This window comes from Mesoplodon mirus (genome assembly GCF_964341445.2).
Source record: "Mesoplodon mirus genome assembly, chromosome: X".
NCBI lineage: Eukaryota > Metazoa > Chordata > Mammalia > Artiodactyla > Ziphiidae > Mesoplodon > Mesoplodon mirus.
The window spans coordinates 42,189,261-42,216,612 of NC_138981.1; positions in this window are offsets into that span (position 1 = coordinate 42,189,261).

A 27,352-nucleotide genomic window follows, 5' to 3' on the forward strand; every position below is an offset into this window, starting at 1 on the left:
ACATAGATCAATGGAACAGAATAGAGAGCCCAGAAATAAACCCACACACTTATGGTCAATTAATCTAAAACAAAGGAGGCAAGAATACACAATGGAGAAAAGACAGTCTCTTCAACAAGTGGTGCTGGGAAAACTGAGCAGCTACATGTACAAGAATTAAATTTGAATATTTTCTCACACTATCTACAAAAATAAACTCAAAATGGATTAAAGACCTAAATGTAAGACAAAAACTGTAAAACTTCTAGAAGGAAATATAGGCAGAACACTCTGACATAAAGCATAGCAATATTTTTTTGGATCTGTCCTTTAAAGCAAAGGAAATAAAAGCAAAGATAAATAAATGAGACCTAATTAACCTGAAAAGCTTTTGCACAGCAAAGGAAGCCATCAACAAAACAAAAGGACAAGCTACTGAATGGGAGAAAATATTTGCTAATGGTATGACCAATAAGGAGTTAATATGCAAAATATATAAACAGCTCATACAACCCAAATGTCAAAAAAACAAACAACTTGATTAAAAAATGGGCAGATCTGAATAGACATTTTTCCAAAGAAGACATACAGATGGCCAACACACACATTAAAAGATGCTCAACATTGTTAATCATCACAGAATTGCAAATTAAAACCACAATGAGATATCACTGCATACCTGTAAGAATGACCGTCATCAGAAAGAACATGAATAACTAATGTTGATGAGGATGTGGAGAAAAGGGAACTCTTGTACCCTCTTTGTGGGAATGTAAATTGGTGCAGCCACTGTGGAAAACAGTATGGAGGTTTCTCAAAAAACTAAAATGTAGAACTACCATATGACCCAGCAATTCCACTCTGGGTATCTATCCAGAGAAAAATGAAAACACTAATTCAAAAAGATACATGCACCCCAGTGTTCATAGCAGTGTTATTTACAGTTGCCAAGATATGAAAGCAACCTAAATGTCCATCAACAGATGAATGGATACAGAGGTGATATATGTATATATGCCATGGAATACTACTCACCCATAAAAAAGAATGAAATTTTGCCATTTGCAGCAACATGGATGGAATTGGAGTTTATTATGCTAAGTGAAATGTCAGACAGAGAAAGACAAGTACTGTATGATATCACTTAAATGTGGAAGCTAAAAAATAAAATGAACTGGTGAATATCACTAAACAGAAACAGACTCACACATATAGAGACCAAACTAGTGGTTACCAGTGGGGATAGGGAAGGAGAGTGGGGCAAGATAGGGGTAGGGGATTAAGAGGTACAAACTATTATGTATAAAAGAAATAAGCTACAAGGATATATTACACAGCACAGGGAATATAGCCAATATTTTATAATAACTATAAATAGAGTATAACCTTTAAAAATTGTGAATCACTATGTTGTACACCTGTAAATTATATAATGTGCATTCAATATTTAATTTTAATTTTTTAATTTTTTTTGCAGTAGGCGGGCCTTTCACTGTTGTGGCCTCTCCCGTTGCGGAGCACAGGCTCGGAACACGCAGGCTCAGCGGCCATGGCTCACTGGCCCAGCCACTCTGTGGCATGTGGGATCTTCCCAGGCCAGGGCACAAACCCGTGTCCCCTGCATCGGCAGGTGGACTCTCAACCACTGCGCCACCAGGGAAGCCCAACATTCAATATTTTAAAAAGGCCTGGCACATAGAAGGTGTGCCATAAATATTTGCTGATTGACTGAATGAATTGACAAATGAGAATGAGTGTTCTGGCTGTGGGTTCACACAGAAATATACTTTGGGTAATGGAGAACAAAAGAATCCTAGATTATTAGTGTTAGGAGATAAATTAGAAAGAGAGGAAGAAGGATGTGAAATGAAGTATAAGAGGTGGCAAAAAAATGAGAAAGAGAAGGAGAAACGGGTGTATTCAGTGGTTAAAGGGAAAACTGAGTTTTAACATATATTTCCCAGAATGGACTCTGGAATTATCTATTGTATTGGAAGATCCATCTGACGTTATCTAGTAAAAAAAATTGAGCTTAATAAATAACTATGTATGAGGTATTGAGTTAATAAAAAGAGTTTCATTCAATGAGAATTTCCTGTTAGACATCTATTACTGTACCAAAAAGGTCATGTGTCTCCAATACACACAGTTGGCTATTATTTACCCAGGATCAGCTGTTATACCAATTTTATTCATGATGCTTTTGGGTACAGAATTAGAAAAAGTGAACTGATTATTTCCTGAGGAAAGAATTCCTGTTGAAGACATACTCAGAGCTTAAACACTACATCCATGGAGTTGCTCAGACAATGCCATCTTAATTTGATTGGATCTATTGACCAGTTAATCAGAAAATAGCTCTTGTGTGGTCATGTGCTCTGTGAAATAAACATGAAATATCCCTGAAAGTGTGCTAATCCACACTCTGTCCAAAATCATAAAATTCTGAAAGTCTTTCTACCAACTAATTATTTAAATTTATACTATTTTAAGAAGTAAACATTATGCAGCATTTTGAATGAAACTTTTAAAGATTCTGGTGCATGATTTTCAACTAAGAATAAATGTATATGTAATAAGATATTAATGAAATGGATCCTGATTAACTATAACAACAAATTAAACTTAGGTTAAAAAGGCAAATGAGAAGAAAAAAATTAGAGCCAGGGGACTTACTTAAGAAAATAATAAGATTTATGAGAAACCAATTTCCTATAGGAAGCCCAGATTAGACCAGAAAGTGCTTTGTGATATTTAGAATCAAGACAATGAAGGTATACCAAGATGTGATTCCCAGGTAATCAGGATTCTTACTCATTCACCCTGAACTAAAGACATACCACCATAGTTTCTCACTGCATGCTTCTTTTCTTTTTTCAAGTATTTTGAATAATCAACACTTTTGAAAGCTTGGCGATTTGCCTGCTTCCTTTTTTTATGCCTTCTACACTCATCTCTAGGGTCCTTGAAAGCCTTCCTACCTGCCACCCCACTCCCAAATCCATCTTGCATCTAGAGAAAATTTAAGAAGCCCAGTGTATGAGGTGTACCTTCCCTGTGTGCCTGGCTTTGATACCTGGCCTCTTGCTTAATTGCCATCTCTTTTTGCTCAAGTTCCAGAGCTGAGGTCCCTATTTTGGTTCTTGCACTGAAATCTTGCTTGACTCCCCTTGCCCTGGGGAACTCAATCCTTTCCTTGCTTTTCATGATCCCTTCAAATCCTGGTCCCTCAATCTTGCTGGATCCTGGATATCCAATGCCTCTTGCCTGCCTTGTCCTCCCATTTACTAACTGAGTCCCATTATGCTCACTGTACTCAGCTAAATTTCTTCTTATGGCCTCCTGCTAGGTATTTATAGGTACTAAAAACTCTAATACATGTAGTTAAATGAGAAAGAGGAGTCTATACCTCAATTTTTAGAGGCAATTATTTTGGATGTTATTCTTAACAAAAGTTATGCATTAGAATCACCTGGGGGTGCTTTTGGAAATACAAATAACCTGGTCTCAACCCATATTTAAGTTTAAATTTTTTTTATAGATGATTCTGATGCTACCCATAGATAGAATAACAGGAGGCTATGCACAACATCAAGAAGCTTCTTTCTGTCTGCTCAGATTGGATGTTGCCTGATTCATGAATTGTTGAATAAGCCAATAAGATCTTTAAAGTTTACTCAGTTGAATTTTGTTTTTTCACAATGTTGATTTAACATGTGATGTTTTACATTTTAAAAGCAGTGATGGAGAAAGCATAGAGAATTAGCTATGCTTTTGAAATTCTCCTCTCCTCTGTGATTCATGCCTAAAAATAGCTTAGTCAGCCATAGGTGACGTCTCTGGATCTGTGCCTATCTCTCCTTAGTCTAGAGCAGTGATTCTCAAACTTGAGTGGGCATGAGAGTGACCTGGAACTGTTGCTTAAATGCAGAAGTTACAATTTGGAAGGTCCATGGTCTCTATGTTTGAATAGTTGTTCCAGGTGTTTCTGAGCAGGTGGAAGACATTTTGAGAAATGATGCCTTGTACTAGACAAACACACCCTTTACCTGGTGGCATTACCTCTGTGGCTAGGGGGCAGATGTAATGTGTCTCATGGATTTGTCTTGCACACCATTACCTAATTCAGGAAGAGAATAATCACATACCTCAATCACAGAGTTTGAGTTTTTGTTTGAAAATACTTGGTTTCTTCAAGAGTAAAATGAAATTCTTTCTTTGAGACACCTTCTTTGTTGGGTACCTCCTGTCAGTGTGGAGCCGACCTGAAGGAAATGAAGCATTGGGACATTTGTTGTTCCTTGTTGAGGTGGGAACAGCCAGTGTATGACAGCAGATACTGTTTATTCTTCCAGCGGAAGGAGGGAGGAGGGGCTGTTTATTGGTACCAAGTAACTGAATGCTGAGGAAGGCTGACATTTGTGTTAGGAGTGTTGAGACTACTTTAGACTTGGTAATTTCTCTGAGTCAGGTTCACTTTGTGGTGAAAGATGGTAGCCAACTCAACTTGTTCTCTTTTACCCACAGCTCCAGAACAAATGCCCCCAAATAAAAACCCACCAAACAAATAGGGGAGGTGACTGTGCAGTTCTGGTAGGTGAGGATTTGCCCGGCAGCTTGTTCTTTGCTGATGAGGAGGGAGGTTTTCATTCCAGTCACTGTAGGATGCAGCAGACTTCCTCTGTTGACACCCACAGGGTAGTAACATTTCTGTGAAAAAGAACATGATTTTGCATCTTATTCCCTGGATGAAAATTTAGCAAACAGGAGGATTTTTTAAATCGTCACATTTTTCAAGTTGGAGTTCACCAGATCAAAGTGCCTGAGGTTTCATCTGTGACACTGGTCATTGTTTGGGAGTGACAGTGGGACACTCTTTGTGAAGGCAATGGGAGTTAACACAAAAGCAGCCCTGGGAGCTGGAGGCAGTGGGAAGGACAGGTGGAGGAAGCAGGGAAGTGTTGGGGAGAGGAAGGAAGAGGAGAGGGCAGTGGGGGGAGGCCCAAGGACTTCTTGTTCCCACTGGCGTTTGTAGCACTGTGAGATTATTGTCCAGTAGGTTGTAACTTTCAAAAGCACAGGACATTTTTATTCACAATCTCTTTGACTCAAAGTGAATTACCTATTGAAAGACACAAAGAACAATGTTCTCTCTTTCTATAATGAAGATTACAGGTCATATCCCACAGAGAGATTGTGGAGCACAGCTTGAGCCTTCTGTTTACAGCTCTATCAAGGCTTAGCAGCTATTCTTTTCCTGAAGGCCCCCACACAATCTGTGAACATGACACATGGTGGTGGTCAGAGTCACTATTACTTCCTCAATTATAAATAATAATAGCTAAAGTTTTCTTTGGTGAATAATTCTTTCTAGAAATGCCAAGAGCCGGTTTGTGGAGTAGCATTAAAATGGTTCTCCCAGGATGTTCCTCTGTAGCTGTAGAAATGGGAGGCATAGCACAGGAAAGATGATCATGGGGTCCTCTTTTACTTTCATCCCAATAGCCACATAATGTCATGAATGGCCTTGCAACAAATCAATGAATTTTGAGGCCATGATTTTGGTCAAAACGTTGCTTCTAAAACCCTGAAGTTAGGCACTTGGAGAAACTATGGGAATCTGTAGTCACTTCAGCTACTAACCATCTGGGTGACCTTAGGTAATTCACCTTATCTTCTCTAAGCCTTAGCTGTCTCATTGTCAAATGAGGATATTGCCTGCCCAATCTCATCTCATACAGTGCTTGGGAGAGTCACATCAGAGTATGAATGTGTTATACCATTGTGAAGTTCTGTACTTTCTTTTTAGGCCTTTGCAGCCAAAAGCTTAAGGGTCAGGAGACATGGATGTAGAAATTGACTCCATTCACATGCCTTTTCAGACTTCTACAACCGCTGGGGGTTAGAGAAGAGTTAACACCTATCCTTCTCAAACTCTTCCAAAATATAGCAGAGGGAGAACACTGCTAAACTCATTCTACGAGGCCACTATCAACCTGATACCACTACCAGGCAAAGATATCACAAAGAAAGAAAACTACAGGCCAATATCACTGATGAACATAGATGCAAAAATCCTCAACAAAATCCTAGCAAACAGAATCCAACAGCACATTAAAAGGATCATACACCATGATCAAGTGTGATTTATCACAGGAATGCAAGGATTCTTCAATATACACAAGTCAATCAATGTGATACACCATATTAACAAATTGAAGGAGAAAAACCATACGATCATCTCAATAGATGCAGAGAAAGCTTTGGACAAAATTCAACACCCATTTATGATAAAAAAAAAACCCTCCAGAAAGTAGGCATAGAGGGAACTTACCTCAACATAATAAAGGCCATATATGACAAACCCACAGCCAACATCATTTGCAATGGTGAAAAACAGAAAGCATTTCCTCCAAGATCAGGAACAAGATATAGGGTTCCCAGTCTCACCACTATTATTCAACGTAGTTTTGGAACTTTTAGCCATGGCCATTAGAGAAGAAAAAGAAATAAAAGGAATCCAGATAGGAATAGAAGAAGTAAAACTGTCACTGTTTACAGATGACATGATACTATACATAGAGAATCCTAAAGATGCTACCATAAAACTACTACAGCTAATCAATGAATTTGGTAAAGTAGCAGGATACAAAATAAATACAGACAAATCTCTTCCTATACACTAATGATGAAAAATAGGAAAGAGAAATTAAGGAAACACTCCCATTTACCACTGCAACAAAAATAATAAAATACCTAGGGATAAACCTACCTAAGGAGACAAAAGACCTGTATGCAGAAAATAAGACACTGATGAAAGAAATTAAAGACGATACAAACAGATGGAGAGATATACCATGTTCTTGGATTGGAATAATCAACATTGTGAAAATGACTATACTATCCAAAGCAATCTACAGATTCAATGCAATCCCTATCAAACTACCAATGGCATTTTTCACAGAACTACAACAAAAAATTTCAAAATTTGCATGGAAACACAAAAGACCCTGAAGAGCCAAAGCAATCTTGAGAAAGAAAAGCAGGGCTGGAGGAATCAGGCTACTGGACTTCAGACTAAACTACAGAGCTAAAATAATCAAGACAGTATGGTACTGACACAAAAAAAGAAATATATATCAATGGAACAGGATACAAAACCCAGAGATAAACCCAAGTAAAAGTGGTCACCTTATCTTTGATAAAGGAGGCAAGAATATACAGTGGAGAAAAGGGAGCCTCTTTAATAAGTGGTGCTGGGAAAACTGGACAGCTACATGTAAAAGAATGAAATTAGAACACTACCTAACACCATACACAAAAATAAATTCAAAATGGATTAAAGACCTACATGTAAGGCCAGACACTATCAAACTCTTAGAGGAAAACATAGAACACTCTATGACATAAATCACAGAAAGATCCTTTTTGACCCACCTCCTAGAGAAATGGAAATAAAAACAAAAATAAACAAATGGAACCTAATGAAACTTAAAAGCTTTTGCACAGCAAAGGAAACCAGAAACAAGATGGAAAGACAACCCTCAGAATGGGAGAAGATATTTACAAATGAAGCAACTGACAAAGGATTAATCTCCAAAATATACAAGCAGCTCATGAAGCTCAATATCAAAAAACTAACATCCCAATCCAAAAATGGGCAGAAGATCTAAATAGACATTTCTCCCAAGAAGATATACAGATTGCCAACAAATATATGAAAGGCTGCTCAACATCAATAATCATTAGAGAAATGAAAATCAAAACTACAATGAGGTGTCACCTCACACCAGTCAGAATGGCCATCATCAAAAAATTACAGACAATAAATGCTGGAGAGGGTGTGGAGAAAAGGGAATCCTCTTGCATTGTTGGTGGGAACATAAATTGGTACAGCCACTATGGAGAACAGTATGGAGGTTCCTTAAAAACCTACAAATAGAACTCCCATATGACCCAGCAATCCCACTACTGGGCATATGCCCTGAGAAAACCATAATTCAGAAAGAGTCATGTACCACAATATTCATTGCAGCTGTATTTACAATAGCCAGGACATGGAAGCAACCTAAGTGTGCACTGACAGATGAATGGATAAAGATGTGGAACACATATACAAAGGAATATTACTTAGCCATAAAAAGAAATGAAATTGAGTCATTTGTAGTGAGGTGGATGGACCTAGAAACTGTCAAACAGAGTGAAGTAAGTCAGAAAGAGAAAAGCAAATACCATATGCTTACACATATATATGGAATCTGAAAAAAAAGAAAGGTTCTGGGAGCTTCAAGATAGTGGAAGAGTAAGACATGTAGACCATCTTCCTCCCCACAAATACATCAGAAATACATCTATGCGTTGAACAAACTCTACAGAACACCTACTGAATGTTGGCAGAACACCTCAGACTTCCCCAAAGGCAAGAAACTCCCCACATACCTGGGTAGGGCCAAAGAAAAAAGAAAAAACAGAGGCAAAAGAATAGGGATGGGACCTGCACCAGTGGGAGGGAGCTGTGAAGGAGGAAAGGTTTCCACACACTAGGAAGCCCCTTCGCGGGCGGAGACTGTGGGTGGCGGAGGAGGGGAGCTTCAGCGCCACGGAGGAAAGCACAGCAACAGGGGTGTGGAGGGCAAAGCGGGGAGATCTTGCACAGAGGATCGGTGCCGACCAGCACTCACCATTGAGAGACTTGTCTGCTCACCCACTGGGACGGGAGGGGCTGGGAGCTGAGGCTCGGGCTTCCGAGGTCGGATCCCAGGGAAAGGACTGGGGTTAGCGGCGTGAACACAGCTTGAAGGGGGCTAGTGCACGACAGCTAGCCGAGGGGGAGTCTGGGAAAAATTCTGGAGCTGCCGAAGAGGCAAGAGACTTTTTCTTACCTCATTTTTTCTTGGTGTGGGAGGAGAGGGGATTAAGAGTGCTGCTTAAAGGAGCTCCAGAGAGGGGCGCAAGCTGTGGCTATCAGCGCAGAAGCCAATGACGGGCATGAGACGCTAAGACTGCTGCTGCCACCACCAAGAAGCCTGTGTGCAAGCACAGGTCACTATCCACAACTCCCCTCCAGGGAGCCTGTGCAGCCCGCCACTGCCAGGGTCCCGTGATCCTGGAACAACTTCCCCGGGAGAACGCACGGCGCACCTCAAGTTGCAACATCACGCTGGCCTCTGCTGCCACAGGCCCACCCTGCATCCATACCCCTCCCTCCCCCTGGCCTGTGTGAGCCAGATCCCCCGAGTCAGCTGCTCCTTTAACCCTGTCCTGTCTGAGCGAAGAACAGAGGCCCTCAGGTGATCTACACAGAGGCGGGTCCAAATCCAAGCTGAACCCCAGGAGCTGTGCAAACAAGAAGAGAAAGGGAAATTTCTCCCAGCAGCCCCAGGAGCAGTGGATTATATCTCCACAATCAACTTGAAGTACCCTGCATCTGTGGAATACCTGAATAAACAACGAATCATCCCAAATTGAGGAGGTGGACTTTGGGTGGAACAATATATATATATTTTTCCCTTTTTCTCTTTTTGTGAGTGTATATGTGTATGCTTCTGTGTGTGATTTTGTCTGTGTAGCTTTGTTTTTAACCATTTGTCCTACGGTTCTGTCGGTCCATTTTTTTTTTTTTAGTATAATTTTTAGCACTTGTTATCATTATTATTGGTGGGTTTGTTTTTTGGTTTGGTTGCTCTCCTCTTTCTTTCTTACTTTCTTTTGTTTTTATTACTTTAAAAATTTTTTTAATAATTACTTTTTATTTTTTATTTTAATATATTATTTTACTTTATTCTATTTTATCTTCTTTCTTTCTTTCTTTCTTTCTTTCTTTCTTTCTTTCTTTTCTCCATTTTATTCTGAGCCGTGTGGAAGACAGGCTCCTGGTGCTCCAGCCAGGCATCAGGGCTGTGCCTCTGAGGTGGGAGAGCCAAGTTCAGGACACTGGTCCACCAGAGACCTCCAAGCTCCATGTAATATCAAACAGTGAAAATCTCCAAGAGATCTCAATCTCAATGCCAAGACCCAGCTCCACTCAACAACCAGCAAACTACAGTGCTGGACACCCTATGCCAAACAACTAGCAAGACAGGAAAACAACCCCAACCATTAGCAGAGAGGCTGCCTAAAATCATAATAAGGCCACAGACGCCCCAGAACACACCACCAGATGTGGACCTGCCCACCAGCAAGCCAAGATCCAGACTCATCCACCAGAACACAGGCACTAGTCCCCTCCACCTGGAAGCCTACATGACCCACTGACCAAACTCAGCCACTGGGGGCAGACACAAAAAACAATGGGAACTATGAGCCTGCAGCCTGTGAAAAGGAGACCCTAAACACAGTAAGTTAAACAAAATGAGAAGACAGAGAAACACACAGCAGATGAAGGAGCAAGGTAAAAACCCACAAGACCTAACAAATGAAGAGGAAATAGGTAGTCTACCTGAAAAGGAATTCAGAATAATGATAGCAAAGATGATCCAAAATCTAGGAAATACAATGGAGAAAATATAAGAAACGTTTAACAAGGACCTAGAAGAGTTAAGAGCAAACAAAGAGTGATGAACAACACAGTAAATGAAATTAAAAATTCTCTAGAAGGGATCAATAGCAGAATAACTGAGGCAGAAAACGGATAAGTGACCTGGAAGATAAAATAGTGGAAATAACTACTGCAGAGCAGAATAAAGAAAAAAGAATGAAAAGAATTGAGGACAGTCTCAGAGACCTCTGGGGCAACATTAAAAGCACCAACATTCGGATTATAGGGTCCTAGAAGAAGAAAAGAAAAAGAGAGGGACTGAGAAAATATTTGAAGAGATTATAGTTGAAAACCTGCCTAATATGGGAAAGGAAGTAGTTAATTAAGTCCAGGACGCACAGAGAGTCCCATACAGGATAAATACAAGGAGAAACACTCCAAGACACATATTAATCAAACAATCAAAAATTAAATACAAAGAAAAAATATTAAAAGCAGCAAGGGAAAAACAACAAATAACATACAAGGGAATCCCAATAAGGTTAACAGCTTACCTTTCAGCAGAAACTCTGCAAGCCAGAAGGGAGTGGCAGGACATATTTAAAGTGATGAAGGAGAAAAACCTACAACCAAGATTACTCTACCCAGCAAGGATCTCATTCAGATTTGACAGAGAAATTAAAACCTTTAAAGACAAGCAAAAGCTAAGAGAATTCAGCACCACCAAAGCAGCTTTACAACAAATGCTAATGGAACTTCTCTTGGCAGGAAACACAAGACAAGGAAAACACCTACAATAACAAACCCAAAACAATTAAGAAAATGGTAATACGAACATACATATCAATAATTATCTTAAATGTAAATGGATTAAATGCTCCAACCAAAAGACATAGACTGGCTGAATGGATCCAAAAACAAGAGCCGTATATATGCTGTCTACAAGAGACCCACCTCAGACCTAGGGACACATACAGACTGAAAGTGAGGGGATGGAAAAAGTTATTCCATGCAAATGGAAATCAAAAGAAAACTGGAGTAGCAATTCTCATGTCAGACAAAACAGACGTTAAAACAAAGATTATTACAAGAGACAAAGAAGGACACTACATAATGATCAAAGGGTCATTCCAAGAAGAACATATAACAATTGTAACTATTTATGCACCCTACATAGGAGAACCTCAATACATAAGACAAATACTAACAGCCATAAAAGGGGAAATCGACAGTAACACAATCATAGTAGAGACTTTAACACCCCACTTTCACCAAAGGACAGGTCATTCAAACTGAAAAAAAATAAGGAAACAGAAGCTTTAAATGATACATTAAACAAGATGGACTTAATTGATATTTATTTATAGGACATTCCATCCAAAAACAAAAGAATACACATTCTTCTGAAATGCTCATAGAACATTCTCCAGGATAGATCATATCTTGGGTCACAAATCAAGCCTTGGTAAATTTAAGAAAATTGAAATCATATCCAGTATGTTTTCTGATAACAACACTATGAGACTAGATATCAACTACAGGAAAATCTGTAAAAAAAATGTAAACACATGGAGGCTAAACTACACACTAATTAATAACCAAGAGATAACTGAAGAAATCAAAGAGGAAATCAAAAAATACCTAGAAACAAATGACAATGAAAACACGACGACCCAAAACCTATGGGATGCAGCAAAAGCAGTTCTAAGAGGGAAGTTTATAGAAATATAATACTACCTTAAGAAACAAGAACCATCTCAAATAAACAACCTAACCTTACACCTAAAGCAATTAGAGAAAGAAGAATAAAAGACCCCCAAAGTTAGCAGAAGGAAAGAAATTATAAAGATCTGATTGGAAATAAATGATAAAGAAATGAAGGAAACGATAGCAAAGGTCAGTAAAACTAAAGGCTGGTTCTTTGAGAAGATAAAGAAAATTGATAAACCATTAGCCATACTCATAAAGTAAAAAAGGGAGGAGATTCAAATCAATAGAATTAGAAATGTAAAAGAAGTAAAAACGGACACTGCAGAAATACAAAGGATCTTGAGAGATTACTACAAGCAATTATATGCCAATAAAATGGACAACCTGGAAGAAATGGACAAATTCTAAGAAAATACACAAGCTTCCAAGACTGAAACAGGATGAAATAGAAAATATGAACAGACCATCCCTGGCCCTGAAATTGAAATTGTGATTAAAAATCTTCCAACAAACAAAAGCCCAGGACCAGATGGCTTCACAGAAGAATTCTATCAAACATTTAGAGAAGAGCTAACACCTATCCTTCTCAAACTCTTCCAAAATATAACAGAGGGAGGAACACTCCCCAACTCATTCTATGAGGCCACCATCACCCTGATACCAAAACCAGACAAAGATGTCACAAAGAAAGAAAACTACAGGCCAATATCACTGATGAATATAGATGCAAAAATCCTCAACAAAATACTAGCAAAGAGAATCCAACAGCGCATTAAACGGATCATACACCGTGATCAAGTGCGTTTATCCCAGGAATGCAAGGATTCTTCAATATATGCAAATCAATCAACGTGATAAACCATACTAACAAATTGAAAGAGAAAAACCATATGATCATCTCAATAGACGCAGAGACAGCTTTTGACAAAATTCAACACCCATTTATGATAAAAACCCTCCAGAAAGTAGGCATAGAGGGAACTTATCTCAACATAATAAAGGCCATATATTACAAACCCACAGGGAACATCATCCTCAATGGTGAAGAACTGAAACCATTTCCACTAAGATCAGGAACAAGACAAGGCTGCCCACTCTCACCACTATTATTCAATATAGTTTTGGAAGTTTTAGCCACAGCAATCAGAGAAGAAAAAGAAATAAAAGGAATCCAAAATAGAAAAGAAGTAAAGCTGTCACTGTATGCAGATGACATGATACTATACAGAGAGAGTCCTAAAGATGCTACCAGAAAACTACTAGAGGTAATCAATGAATTTGGTAAAGTAGCAGGATACAAAATTAATGCACAGAAATCTCTTGCATTCCTGTACACTAATGATGAAAAATCTGAGATTGAAATTAAGAAAACTCTCCCATTTACCATTGTAACCAAAAGAATAAAATATCTAGGAATAAACCTATGTAAGGAGACAAAAGACCTGTATGCAGACGATTATAAGACACTGATGAAAAAATTAAAGATGATACAAGTAGTTGGAGACATATACCATGTTCTTGGATTGGAAGAATCAACATTGTGAAAATAACTACACTACCCAAAGCAATTTGCACATTCAATGCAATCCCTATCAAACTACCACAGGCATTTTTCACAGAACTAGAACAAAAAATTTCACAGTATGTATGGAAACATAAAAGACCATGAAGAGCCGAAGCAATCTTGTGAAAGAAAACGGAGCTGGAGGAATCAGGCTCCCTGAGTTCAGACTATACTACAAAGCTACAGTAATCAAGACTCTATGGTACTGGAACAAAAGCAAAAATATAGATCAATGGAACAGGATAGAAGGCCCAGAGATAAACCAACATACATGTGGTCACCTTATCTTTGATAAAGGAGTCAAGAATATACAGTGGAGAAATGACAGCCTCTTCAATAAGTGGTGCTGGGATAACTGGACAGCTACATGTAAAAGAATGAAATTAGAACGCTCCCTAACACCATACACAAAAGTACAGTCAAAATGGATTAAAGACCTAAGTGTAAGGCCAGACACTATCAAACTTGTAGAAGGAAACATAGGCAGAACACTCTATGATATAAATCACAACAAGACCCTTTTTGACCCACCTCCTAGAGAAATGGAAATTAAAAACAAAAATAAACAAATGGGACCTAATGAAACTTAAAAGTTTTTCCACAGCAAAGGAAACCATAAACCAGATGAAAGGTCAACCCTCGGAATGGGAGAAAATATTTGCAAATGAAGCAACTGACAAAGGATTAACCTCCAAAATTTACAAGCAGCTCATGCAGCTCAATAGCAAAAAAACAAACAACCCAATCCAAAAATGGGCAGAAGATCTAAATAGACATTTCTCCAAAGAAGATATACAGATTGCCAACAAACACATGCAAGAATTCTCAACATCATTAATCATTAGAGAAAGGCAAATCAAAAGTACAATGAGATATCATCTCACACCAGTCATAATGGCCATCACCAAAGATCTACAAACAATAAATGCTGGAGAGGGTGTGGAGAAAACGGAACGTCTTGCACTGTTGGTGGGAATGTAAATTGATACAACCACTATGGAGAACAGTATGCAGCTTCCTCAAAGAACTAAAAATAGAAGTACCATATGACACAGCAATCCCACTACTGGGCATATACCCTGAGAAAACTAGAGTTCAAAAAGTGTCATGTGCCAAAATGTTCATTGCAGCTCTATTTACAATAGCCAGAACATGGAAGCAACCTAAGTGCCCATCAACAGATAAATGGATAAAGAAGATGTGGCACATATATACAGTGGAATATTACTCAGCCATAAAAAGAAATGAAATTGAGTTATTTGTAGTGAGGTGGTTGGACCTAGAGTCTGTCATACAGAGTGAAGTAAGTCAGAAAGAGAAAAATGAATACCGTATGCTAACACATGTATATGGAATCTAAAAAAAAAGAAAGGTCATGAAGAACCTAAGGGCAAGACGGGAATAAAGACACAGACCTGGACTTCCGGGTAAGATGGCGGAAGAGTAAGACGCGGAGATCACCTTCCTCCCCACGGATACACCAGAAATACAGCTACACGTGGAACAACTCCTACAGAACACCTACTGAACGCTGGCAGAAGACCCCAGACCTACCAAAAGGCAAGAAACCCCCCACATACCTGGGTAGGGCAAAGCGGAGAGATCCCCACACAGAGGATCAGTGCCGAGCAGCACTCACCAGCCCGAGAGGCTTGTCTGCTCGCCCGCCGGGGCACGCAGCGCTGGAAGCTGAGGCTCGGGCTTCCGTCAGAGCGCAGGGAGAGGACTGGGGCTGGCGGCGAGAACTCAGCCTGAAGGGGGCTAATGTGCCACAGCTAGCCGGGAGGGAGTCCGGGAAGACTCTGGAGCTGCCGAAGAGGCAAGAGACTTTTTCTTCCCTCTTGGTTTCCTGGTGCGCGAGGAGAGGGGATTAAGAGCGCTGCTTAAAGGGGCTCCACAGACGGGCGCGAGTCGCGACTGAAAGCGCGGAGCCCAGAGACGGGCGTGGGACGCTGGGGCTGCTGCTGCCGCCGCCAAGAAGCCTGTGTGCGAGCGCAGGTCACTGCCCACACCGCCCTTCCGGGAGCCTGTGCAGCCCGCCACTGCCGGGGTCCCGGGATCCAAGGGCGGCTTCCCTGGGAGAACGCACGGCGCGCCTCGGACTGGTGCAACGTCACGCCGACCTCTGCTGCTGCAGGCTCGCCCCGCACTCCGTGCCCCTCCCTCCCGCCCGGCCTGAGTGAGCCAGAGTCCCCGAAGAGGCTGCTCCTTTAACCCTGTCCTGCCTGAGCGAAGAACAGACGCCCTCCGGCGACCTACACGCAGAGGCGGGGCCAAATCCAAAGCTGAGACCCAGGAGCTGTGAGAACAAAGAAGAGAAAGGGAAACCTCTCCCAGCAGCCTCAGAAGCAGCGGATTAAAGCTCCACAATCAACTTGATGTACTCTGCATCTGTGGAATACATGAATAGACAACACATCATCCCAAATTGAGGAGCCCGGAGTCAGTGCTGTGCCTCTGAGGTGGGAGAGCCAACTTCAGGACACTGGTCCACAAGAGACCTCCCAGCTCCACATAATATCAAACGGCAAAAATCTTCCAGAGATCTCCATCTCAACACCAGCACCCAGCTTCACTCAACGACCAGCAAGCTACAGTGCTGGACACCCTATGCCAAACAACTAGCAAGACAGGAACACAACGCCACCCATTAGCAGAGAGGTGGCCTAAACTCATAAAAAGTCTGCAGACACCCCAAAACACACCACCAGACGTGGACCTGCCCACCAGAAAGACAAGATCCAGCCTCATCCACCAGAACACAGGCACTAGTCCCCTCCACCAGGAAGCCTACACAACCCACTAAACCAACCTTAGCCACTGGGGACAGACACCAAAAACAACGGGAACTACGAACCTGCACCCTGCAAAAAGGAGACCCCAAACACAGTAACATAAGCAAAATGAGAAGACAGAAAAACACACAGCAGGAGAAGGAGCAAGATAAAAACCCACCAGATCTAACAAATGAAGAGGTAATAGGCAGTCTACCTGAAAAAGAATTCAGAATAATGATGGTAAAGATGATCCAAGATTCTATTTCCCAGATCCAAAATCTTGGAAATAGAATAGACAAAATGCAAGAAACAGTTAACAAGGACCTAGAAGAACTAAAGATGAATCAAGCATCGATTAAAAACACAATACATGAAATAAAAAATACTCTAGATGGGATCAATAGCAGAATAACTGAGGCAGAAGAACGGATAAGTGAGGTGGAAGATAAAATAGTGGAAATAACTGCTGCAGAGCAAAATAAAGAAAAAAGAATGAAACGAACAGAGGACAGTCTCAGAGACCTCTGGGACAACATTAAACGCACCAACATTCGAATTATAGGGGTTCCAGAAGAAGAAGAGAAAAAGAAAGGGACTGAGAAAATATTTGAAGAGATTATAGTTGAAAACTTCCCTAATATGGGAAAGGAAATAGTTAATCAAGTCCAGGAGGCACAGAGAGTCCCATACAGAATAAATCCAAGGAGAAATACGCCAAGACACATATTAATCAAACTGTCAAAAATTAAACACAAAGAAATCATATTAAAAGCAACAAGGCAAAAACAACAAATAACACACAAGGGAATCCCCATCAGGATAACAGCTGATCTCTCAGCAGAAACTCTACAAGCCAGAAGGGAGTGGCAGGACATAATTAAAGTGATGAAGGAGAAAAACCTGCAACCAAGATTACTCTACCCAGCAAGGATCTCATTCAGATTTGATGGAGAAATTAAAACGTTTACAGACAAGCAAAAGCTGAGAGAGTTCAGCACCACCAAACCAGCTTTACAACAAATGCTAAAGGAACTTCTCTAGGCAAGAAACACAACAGAAGTAAAAGACCTACAATAACGAACCCAAAACAATTAAGAAAATGGGAATAGGAACATACATATCAATAATTACCTTAAATGTAAATGGACTAAATGCTCCCACCAAAAGACACAGATTGGCTGAATGGATACAAAAACAAGACCCATATATATGCTGTCTACAAGAGACCCACTTCAGACCTAGAGACACATACAGACTGAAAGTAAGGGGATGGAAAAAGATATTCCATGCAAATGGAAACCAAAAGAAAGCTGGAGTAGCAATTCTCATATCAGACAAAATAGACTTTAAAGTAAAGACTACTAGAAGAGACAAAGAAGGACACTACATAATGATCAAGGGATCGATCCAAGAAGAAGATATAACAATTGTAAATATTTATGCACCAAACATAGGAGCACCTCAATACATAAGGCAAATACTAACAGCCATAAAAGGAGAAATCGACAGTAACACAATCATAGTAGGGGACTTTAACACCCCACTTTCACCAATGGACAGATCATCCAAAATGAAAATAAATAAGGAAACACAAGCTTTAAATGATACATTAAACAAGATGGACTTAATTGATATTTATAGGACATTCCATCCAAAAACAACAGAATACACATTTTTCTCAAGTGCTCATGGAACATTCTCCAGGATAGATCATATCTTGGGTCACAAATCGAGCCTTGGTAAATTTAAGAAAATTGAAATTGTATCAAGTATCTTTTCCGACCACAATGCTATGAGACTAGATATCAATTACAGGAAAAGATCTGTAAAAAATACAAACACATGGAGGCTAAACAATACACTACTTAATAACGAAGTGATCACTGAAGAAATCAAAGAGGAAATTAAAAAATACCTAGAAACAAATGACAATGGAGACACGACGACCCAAAACCTATGGGATGCAGCAAAAGCAGTTCTAAGAGGGAAGTTTATAGCAATACAATCCCATCTTAAGAAACAGGAAACATCTCGATTAAACAACCTAACCTTGCACCTAAAGCAATTAGAGAAAGAAGAACAAAAACATCCCAAAGTTAGCAGAAGGAAAGAAATCATAAAAATCAGATCAGAAATAAATGAAAAAGAAATGAAGGAAACGATAGCAAAGATCAATAAAACTAAAAGCTGGTTCTTTGAGAAGATAAACAAAATTGACAAACCATTAGCCAGACTCATCAAGAAAAAAAGGGAGAAGACTCAAATCAATAGAATTAGAAATGAAAAAGGAGAAGTAACAACTGACACTGCAGAAATACAAAAGATCATGAGAGATTACTATAAGCAACTCTATGCCAATAAAATGGACAACCTGGAAGAAATGGACAAATTCTTAGAAATGCACAACCTGCCAAGACTGAATCAGGAAGAAATAGAAAATATGAACAGACCAATCACAAGCACTGAAATTGAAACTGTGATAAAAAATCTTCCAACAAACAAAAGCCCAGGACCAGATGGCTTCACAGGCGAATTCTATCAAGCATTTAGAGAAGAGCTAACACCTATCCTTCTGAAACTCTTCCAAAATATAGCAGAGGGAGGAACACTCCCAAACTCATTCTACGAGGCCACCATCACCTTGATACCAAAACCAGACATGGATGTCACAAAGAAAGAAAACTACAGGCCAATATCACTGATGAACATAGATGCAAAAATCCTCAACAAAATACTAGCAAACAGAATCCAACAGCACATTAAAAGGATCATACACCATGATCAAGTGGGGTTTATTCCAGGAATGCAAGGATTCTTCAATATACGCAAATCAATCAACGTGATACACCATATTAACAAATTGAAGGAGAAAAACCATATGATCATCTCAATAGATGCAGAGAAAGCTTTCGACAAAATTCAACACCCATTTATGATAAAAACCCTGCAGAAAGTAGGCATAGAGGGAACTTTCCTCAACATAATAAAGGCCATATATGACAAACCCACAGCCAGCATCGTCCTCAATGGTGAAAAACTGAAACCATTTCCACTAAGATCAGGAACAAGACAAGGTTGCCCACTCTCACCACTCTTATTCAACCTAGTTTTGCAAGTTTTAGCCACAGCAATCAGAGAAGAAAAGGAAATAAAAGGAATCCAAATCGGAAAAGAAGAAGTAAAGCTGTCACTGTTTGCAGATGACATGATACTATACATAGAGAATCCTAAAGATGCTACCAGAAAACTACTAGAGCTAATCAATGAATTTGGTAAAGTTGCAGGATACAAAATTAATGCACAGAAATCTCTGGCATTCCTATATACTAATGATGAAAAATCTGAAAGTGAAATCAAGGAAACACTCCCATTTACCATTGCAACAAAAAGAATAAAATATCTAGGAATAAACCTACCTAAGGAGACAAAAGACCTGTATGCAGAAAATTATAAGACACTGATGAAAGAAATTAAAGATGATACAAATAGATGGAGAGATGTACCATGTTCTTGGATTGGAAGAATCAACATTGTGAAAATGACTCTACTACCCAAAGCAATCTACAGGTTCAATGCAATCCCTATCAAACTACCACTGGCATTTTTCACAGAACTAGAACAAAAAATTTCACAATTTGTATGGAAACACAAAAGACCCCGAATAGCCAAAGCAATCTTGAGAACGAAAAATGGAGCTGGAGGAATCAGGCTCCCTGACTTCAGACTATACTACAAAGCTACAGTAATCAAGACAGTATGGTACTGGCACAAAAACAGAAAGATAGATCAATGGAACAGGATAGAAAGCCCAGAGTTAAACCCACGGACATATGGTCACCTTATCTTTGATAAAGGAGGCAGGAATGTACAGTGGAGAAAGGACAGTCTCTTCAATAAGTGGTGCTGGGAAAACTGGATAGGGACATGTAAAAGTATGAGATTAGATCACTCCCTAACACCATACACAAAAATAAGCTCAAAATGGATTAAAGACATAAATGTAAGGCCAGAAACTATCCAACTCTTAGAGGAAAACATAGGCAGAACACTCTATGACATAAATCACAGCAAGATCCTTTTTGACCCACCTCCTAGAGAAATGGAAATAAAGACAAAAATAAACACATGGGACCTAATGAAACTTCAAAGCTTTTGCACAGCAAAGGAAACCATAAACAAGACCAAAAGACAACCCTCAGAATGGGAGAAAATATTTGCAAATGAAGCAACTGACAAAGGATTAATCTCCAAAATTTATAAGCAGCTCATGCAGCTCAATAACAAAAAAACAAACAACCCAATCCAAAAATGGGCAGAAGACCTAAATAGACATTTCTCCACAGAAGATATACAGACTGCCAACAAACACATGAAAGGATGCTCAACATCTTTACTCATTAGAGAAATGCAAATCAAAACTACCATGAGATATCATCTCACACCAGTCAGAATGGCCATCATCAAAAAATCTAGAAACAATAAATGCTGGAGAGGGTGTGGAAAAAAGGGAACACTCTTGCACTGCTGGTGGGAATGTGAATTGGTACAGCCGCTATGGAGAACGGTATGGAGGTTCCTTAAAAATCTACGAATAGAACTACCATATGACCCAGCAATCCCACTACTGGGCATATACCCTGAGAAAACCATAATTCAAAAAGAGACATGTACCAAAATGTTCATAGCAGCCCTATTTACAATAGCCCGGAGATGGAAACAACCTAAGTGTCCATCATCGGATGAATGGATAAAGAAGATGTGGCACATATATACAATGGAATATTACTCAGCCATAAAAAGAAATGAAATTGAGCTATTTGTAATGAGGTGGATAGACCTAGAGTCTGTCATACAGAGTGAAGTAAGTCAGAAAGAGAAAGACAAATACTGTATGCTAACACATATATATGGAATTTAAGAAAAAAAAATGTCATGAAGAACATAGGGGTAAGACAGGAATAAAGACACAGACCTACTAGAGAATGGACTTGAGGATATGGGGAGGGGGAAGGGTAAGCTGTGACAAAGTGAAAGAGCGGCATGGACATATATACACTACCAAACGTAAGTTAGATAGCTAGTGGGAAGCAGCCGCATAGCACAGGGAGATCAGCTCGGTGCTTTGTGACCGCCTGGAGGGGTGGGATAGGGAGGGTGGGAGGGAGACGCAAAAGGGAGGGGATATGGAAACATATGTATATGTATAACTGATTAAATTTGTTATAAGGCAAAAAATTAAAATAAATAAATAAATAAATAAAAAAAAAAAAAAAAAAAAAAGACACAGACCTACTAGAGAATGGACTTGAGGATACAGGGAGCGGGAAGGGTAAGCTGAGACAAAGTGAGAGAGTGACATGGACATATATACACTACCAAACGTAAAATCGATAGGTAGTGGGAAGCAGCCACATAGCACAGGGAGATCAGCTCGGTGCTTTGTTTCCACCTAGAGGGGTGGGATAAGGAGGATGGGAGGGAGATGCAAGAGGGAGGAGATATGGGATATATGTTTATGTATAGTTGATTCACTTTGTTATACAGCAGAAACTAACACACCATTGTAAAGCAACTATACTCCAATAAAGATGTTTAAAAAAAAAAGGAGGTAATAATTTTTGTATATAAGAAAAAAAAAAACTAGGGGATCTGAAACTGTCCTCTTCAGATTGGCATGATTGGTTACAGATAGGATGAGACTACGTTGGGAACGGAGGGGTATAATACACACACATTTGAACATACACATCTGAACACACACAAGAACTCCTGCCTTTGGAGGAGTAGGACACGGGATAGAAGACCAAGGGAAAAGACCTAGAGGGAGAAGTCGCTCTTAGCATTTGAGTGACCCATTTTCAGTTCATCTTGTGGTTCCCTCCTTTCTGTATGTGATCCAGGATTTAGAACACTGAATTTTTGTTCCCTCTGCTTAGTACTGTAGAGCAACAGTGACCAGAGCTACTTCTGTCCCCTCCATTGCACACAGATTGGATAAATATGTATGGATGTAATGGAGAAGGCAGTACTTTTTTCAGTGGCCGTCCATAATTTTTCCCCTAGAGGTAAGGGCTAAAGGAACCATTTCTAGGATTAGTGCTCAATGAATTGCTGGGAGACAGGAATTGCTATCCTGAAAATCCAGGTATTCTTTAAATCAACAAGAAAAAGCAGTAAATAGATTTTCACTTTTCTCATGGGTACAATTCTTGTTTCTAAGATGTCTTCATTAGGATATTCTTAAGGGCAACCCTCAGGAACATGAAACAGTTGTCAAGAGCCTGTGCATCTTCATATAGCTAGATGATTTTCTTTTCTTTTTTTTTTATTTTTTAAGTTTATTTTATTTTATTTTTTTATTAGTTTCTGCTTTATAACAAAGTGAATCAGTCATACATATACATCTGTTCCCACATCCCTTCCCTCATGCATCTCCCTCCCTCCCACCCTCCCCATCCCACCCCTCCAGGCGGTCACAAAGCACCGAGCTGATCTCCCTGTGCTCTGCGGCTGCTTCCCACTATCTATCTACCTTACGTTTGGTAGTGTATATATGTCCATGCCTCTCTTTCGCTTTGTCACAGCTTACCCTTCCCCCTCCCCATATCCTCAAGTCCATTCTCAAGTAGGTCTGTGTCTTTATTCCCGTTTTACCCCTAGGTTCTTCATGACATTTTTTTTTAATTCCGTATATATGTGTTAGCATACGGTATTTGTCTTTCTCTTTCTGACTTACTTCACTCTGTATGACAGACTCTAGGTCTATCCACCTCATTACAAATAGCTCAGTTTCGTTTCTTTTTATGGCTGAGTAATATTCCATTGTATATATGTGCCACATCTTCTTTATCCATTCATCCGATGATGGACACTTAGGTTGTTTCCAGCTCCGGGCTATTGTGAATAGAGCTGCAATGAACATTTTGGTACATGTCTCTTTTTGAATTATGGTTTTCTCAGGGTATATGCCTAGTAGTGGGATTGCTGGGTCATATGGTAGTTCTATTTTTAGTTTTTTAAGGAACCTCCATACTGTTCTCCATAGTGGCTGTACCAATTCACATTCCCACCAGCAGTGCAAGAGGGTTCCCTTTTCTCCACACCCTCTCCAGCATTTATTGTTTCTAGATTTCTTGATCATGGCCATTCTGACTGGTGTGAGATGATATCTCATTGTAGTTTTGATTTGCATTTCTCTAATGATTAATGATGTTGAGCATCCTTTCATGTGTTTGTTGGCAGTCTGTATATCTTCTTTGGAGAAATGCCTATTTAAGTCTTCTGCCCATTTTTGGATTGGGTTGTTTGTTTTTTTGCTATTGAGCTGCATGAGCTGTTTATAAATTTTGGAGATTAATCCTTTGTCAGTTGCTTCATTTGCAAATATTTTCTCCCATTCTGAGGGTTGTCTTTTGGTCTTGTTTATGGTTTCCTTTGCTGTGCAAAAGCTTTGAAGTTTCATTAGGTCCCATTTGTTTATCTGTGTTTTTATTTCCATTTCTCTAGGAGGTGGGTCAAAAAGGATCTTGCTGTGATTTATGTCATAGAGTGTTCTACCTATGTTTTCCTCTAAGAGTTTGATAGTTTCTGGCCTTACATTTAAGTCTTTAATCCATTTTGAGCTTATTTTTGTGTATGGTGTTAGGGAATGATCTAATCTCAGACTTTTACATGTCCCTGTCCAGTTTTCCCAGCACCACTTATTGAAGAGACTGTCCTTTCTCCACTGTACATTCCTGCCTCCTTTATCAAAGATAAGTTGGCCATATGTGTGTGGGTTTATCTCTGGGCTTTCTATCCTGATCCACTGATCTATCTTTCTGTTTTTATGCCAGTACCACACTGTCTTAATTACTGTAGCTTTGTAGTATAGTCTGAAGTCAGGGAGCCTGATTCCTCCAGCTCTGTTTCTCGTTCTCAAGATTGCTTTGGCTATTCGGGGCCTTTTGTTTTTCCAAGCAAATTTTGAAATTTTTTGTTCTAGTTCTGTGAAAAATGCCAGTGGTAGTTTGATAGGGATTGCATTGAATCTGTAGATTGCTTTGGGTAGTAGAGTCATTTTCACAATATTGATTCTTGCAATCCAGGAGCATGGTATATCTCTCCATCTATTTGTATCATCTTTAATTTCTTTCATCAGTGTCTTATAATTTTCTGCATACAGGTCTTTTGTCTCCTTAGGTAGGTTTATTCCTAGATATTTTATTCTTTTTGTTGCAATGGTAAATGGGAGTGTTTCCTTGATTTCATTTTCAGATTTTTCATCATTAGTGTACAGGAATGCCAGAGATTTCTGTACATTAATTTTGTATCCTGCTACTTTACCAAATTCATTGATTAGCTCTAGTAGTTTTTCGGTAGCATCTTTAGGATTCTCTATGTATAGTATCATGTCATCTGCAAACAGTGACAGCTTTACTTCTTCTTTTCCAATTTGGATTCCTTTTATTTCCTTTTCTTCTCTGATTGCTGTGGCTAAAACTTCCAAAACTAGGTTGAATAAGAGTGGTGAGAGTGGGCAGCCTTGTCTTGTTCCTGATCTTAGTGGAAATGGTTTCAGTTTTTCACCATTGAGGACAATGTTGGCTGTGGGTTTGTCATATATGGCCTTTATTATGTTGAGGAAAGATCCCTCTATGCCTACTTTCTGCAGGGTTTTTATCATAAATGGGTGTTGAATTTTGTCGAAAGCTTTCTCTGCATCTATTGAGATGATCATATGGTTTTTCTCCTTCAACTTGTTAATATGGTGTATCACATGGATTGATTTGCGTATATTGAAGAATCCTTGCATTCCTGGAATAAACCCCACTTGATCATGCTGCATGATCCTTTTAATGTGCTGTTGGATTCTGTTTGCTAGTATTTTGTTGAGGATTTTTGCATCTATGTTCATCAGTGATATTGGCCTGTAGTTTTCTTTCTTTGTGACATCCTTGCCTGGTTTTGGTATCAAGGTGATAGTGGCCTCGTAGAATGAGTTTGGGAGTGTTCCTTCCTCTGATATTGTTTGGAAGAGTTTGAGAAGGATGGGTGTTAGCTCTTCTCTAAATGTTTGATAGAATTCGCCTGTGAAGCCATCTGGTCCTGGGCTTTTGTTTGATGGAAGATTTTTAATCACAGTTTCAATTTCAGTGCTTGTGATTGGTCTATTCATATTTTCTATTTCTTCCTGAGTCAGTCTTGGCAGGTTGTGCATTTCTAAGAATTTGTCCATTTCTTCCAGGTTGTCCATTTTATTGGCATAGAGTTGCTTATAGTAATCTCTCATGATCTTTTGTATTTCTGCAGTGTCAGTTGTTACTTCTCCTTTTTCATTTCTAATTCTATTGATTTGAGTCTTCTCCCTTCTTTTCTTGATGAGTCTGGCTAATGGTTTGTCAATTTTGTTTATCTTCTCAAAGAACCAGCTTTTAGTTTGGTTGATCTTTGCTATCGTTTCCTTCATTTCTTTCTGATCTGATCTTTATGATTTCTTTCCTTCTGCTAGCTTTGGGGTTTTTTTGTTCTTCTTTCTCTAATTGCTTTAGGTGCAGGGTCAGGTTGTTTACTCGAAATGTTTCCTGTTTCTTAAGGTGGGATTGTATTGCTATAAACTTCCCCCTTAGAACTGCTTTTGCTGCGTCCCATAGGTTTTGGGTCGTCGTGTCTCCATTGTCATTTGTTTCTAGGTATTTTTTAATTTCCTCTTTGATTTCTTCAGTGATCACTTCGTTATTGAGTAGTGTATTGTTTAGCCTCCATGTGTTTGTATTTTTTACAGATCTTTTCCTGTAATTGATGTCTAGTCTCATAGCATTGTGGTCGGAAAAGATACTTGATACAATTTCAATTTTCTTAAATTTACCAAGGCTTGATTTGTGACCCAAGATATGATCTATCCTGGAGAATGTTCCATGAGCACTTGAGAAAAATGTGTATTCTGTTGTTTTTGGATGGAATGTCCTATAAATATCAACTAAGTCCATTTTGTTTAATGTATCATTTAAAGCTTGTGTTTCCTTATTTATTTTCATTTTGGATGATCTGTCCATTGGTGAAAGTGGGGTGTTAAAGTCCCCTACTATGATTGTGTTACTGTCGATTTCCCCTTTTATGGCTGTTAGTATTTGCCGTATGTATTGAGGTGCTCCTATGTTGGGTGCATAAATATTTACAATTGTTATATATTCTTCTTGGATTGATCCCTTTATCGTTATGTAGTGTCCTTCTTTGTCTCTTCTAATAGTCTTTATTTTAAAGTCTATTTTGTCTGATATGAGAATTGCTACTCCATCTTTCTTTTGGTTTCCATTTGCATGGAATATCTTTTTCCATCCCCTTACTTTCAGTCTGTATGTGTCTCTAGGTCTGAAGTGGGTCTCTTGTAGACAGCATATATATGGGTCTTGTTTTTGTATCCATTCAGCCACTCTGTGTCTTTTGGTGGGAGCATTTAGTCCATTTACATTTAAGGTAATTATTGATATGTATGTTCCTATTCCCATTTCCTTAATTGCTTTGGGTTCGTAATTGTAGGTGTATTCCTTCTGTTGTGCTTCTTGCCTAGAGAAGTTCCTTTAGCATTTGTTGTAGAGCTGGTTTGGTGGTGCTGAACTCTCTCAGCTTTTGCTTGTCTGTAAAGGTTTTAATTTCTCCATCAAATCTGAATGAGATCCTTGCTGGGTAGAGTAATCTTGGTTGCAGGTTTCTCTCCTTCATCATTTTAATTATGTCCTGCCACTCCCTTCTGGCTTGTAGAGTTTCTGCTGAGAGATCAGCTGTTAACCTGATGGGGATTCCCTTGTGTGTTATTTGTTGTTTTTCCCTTGCTGCTTTTAATATGATTTCTTTGTGTTTAGTTTT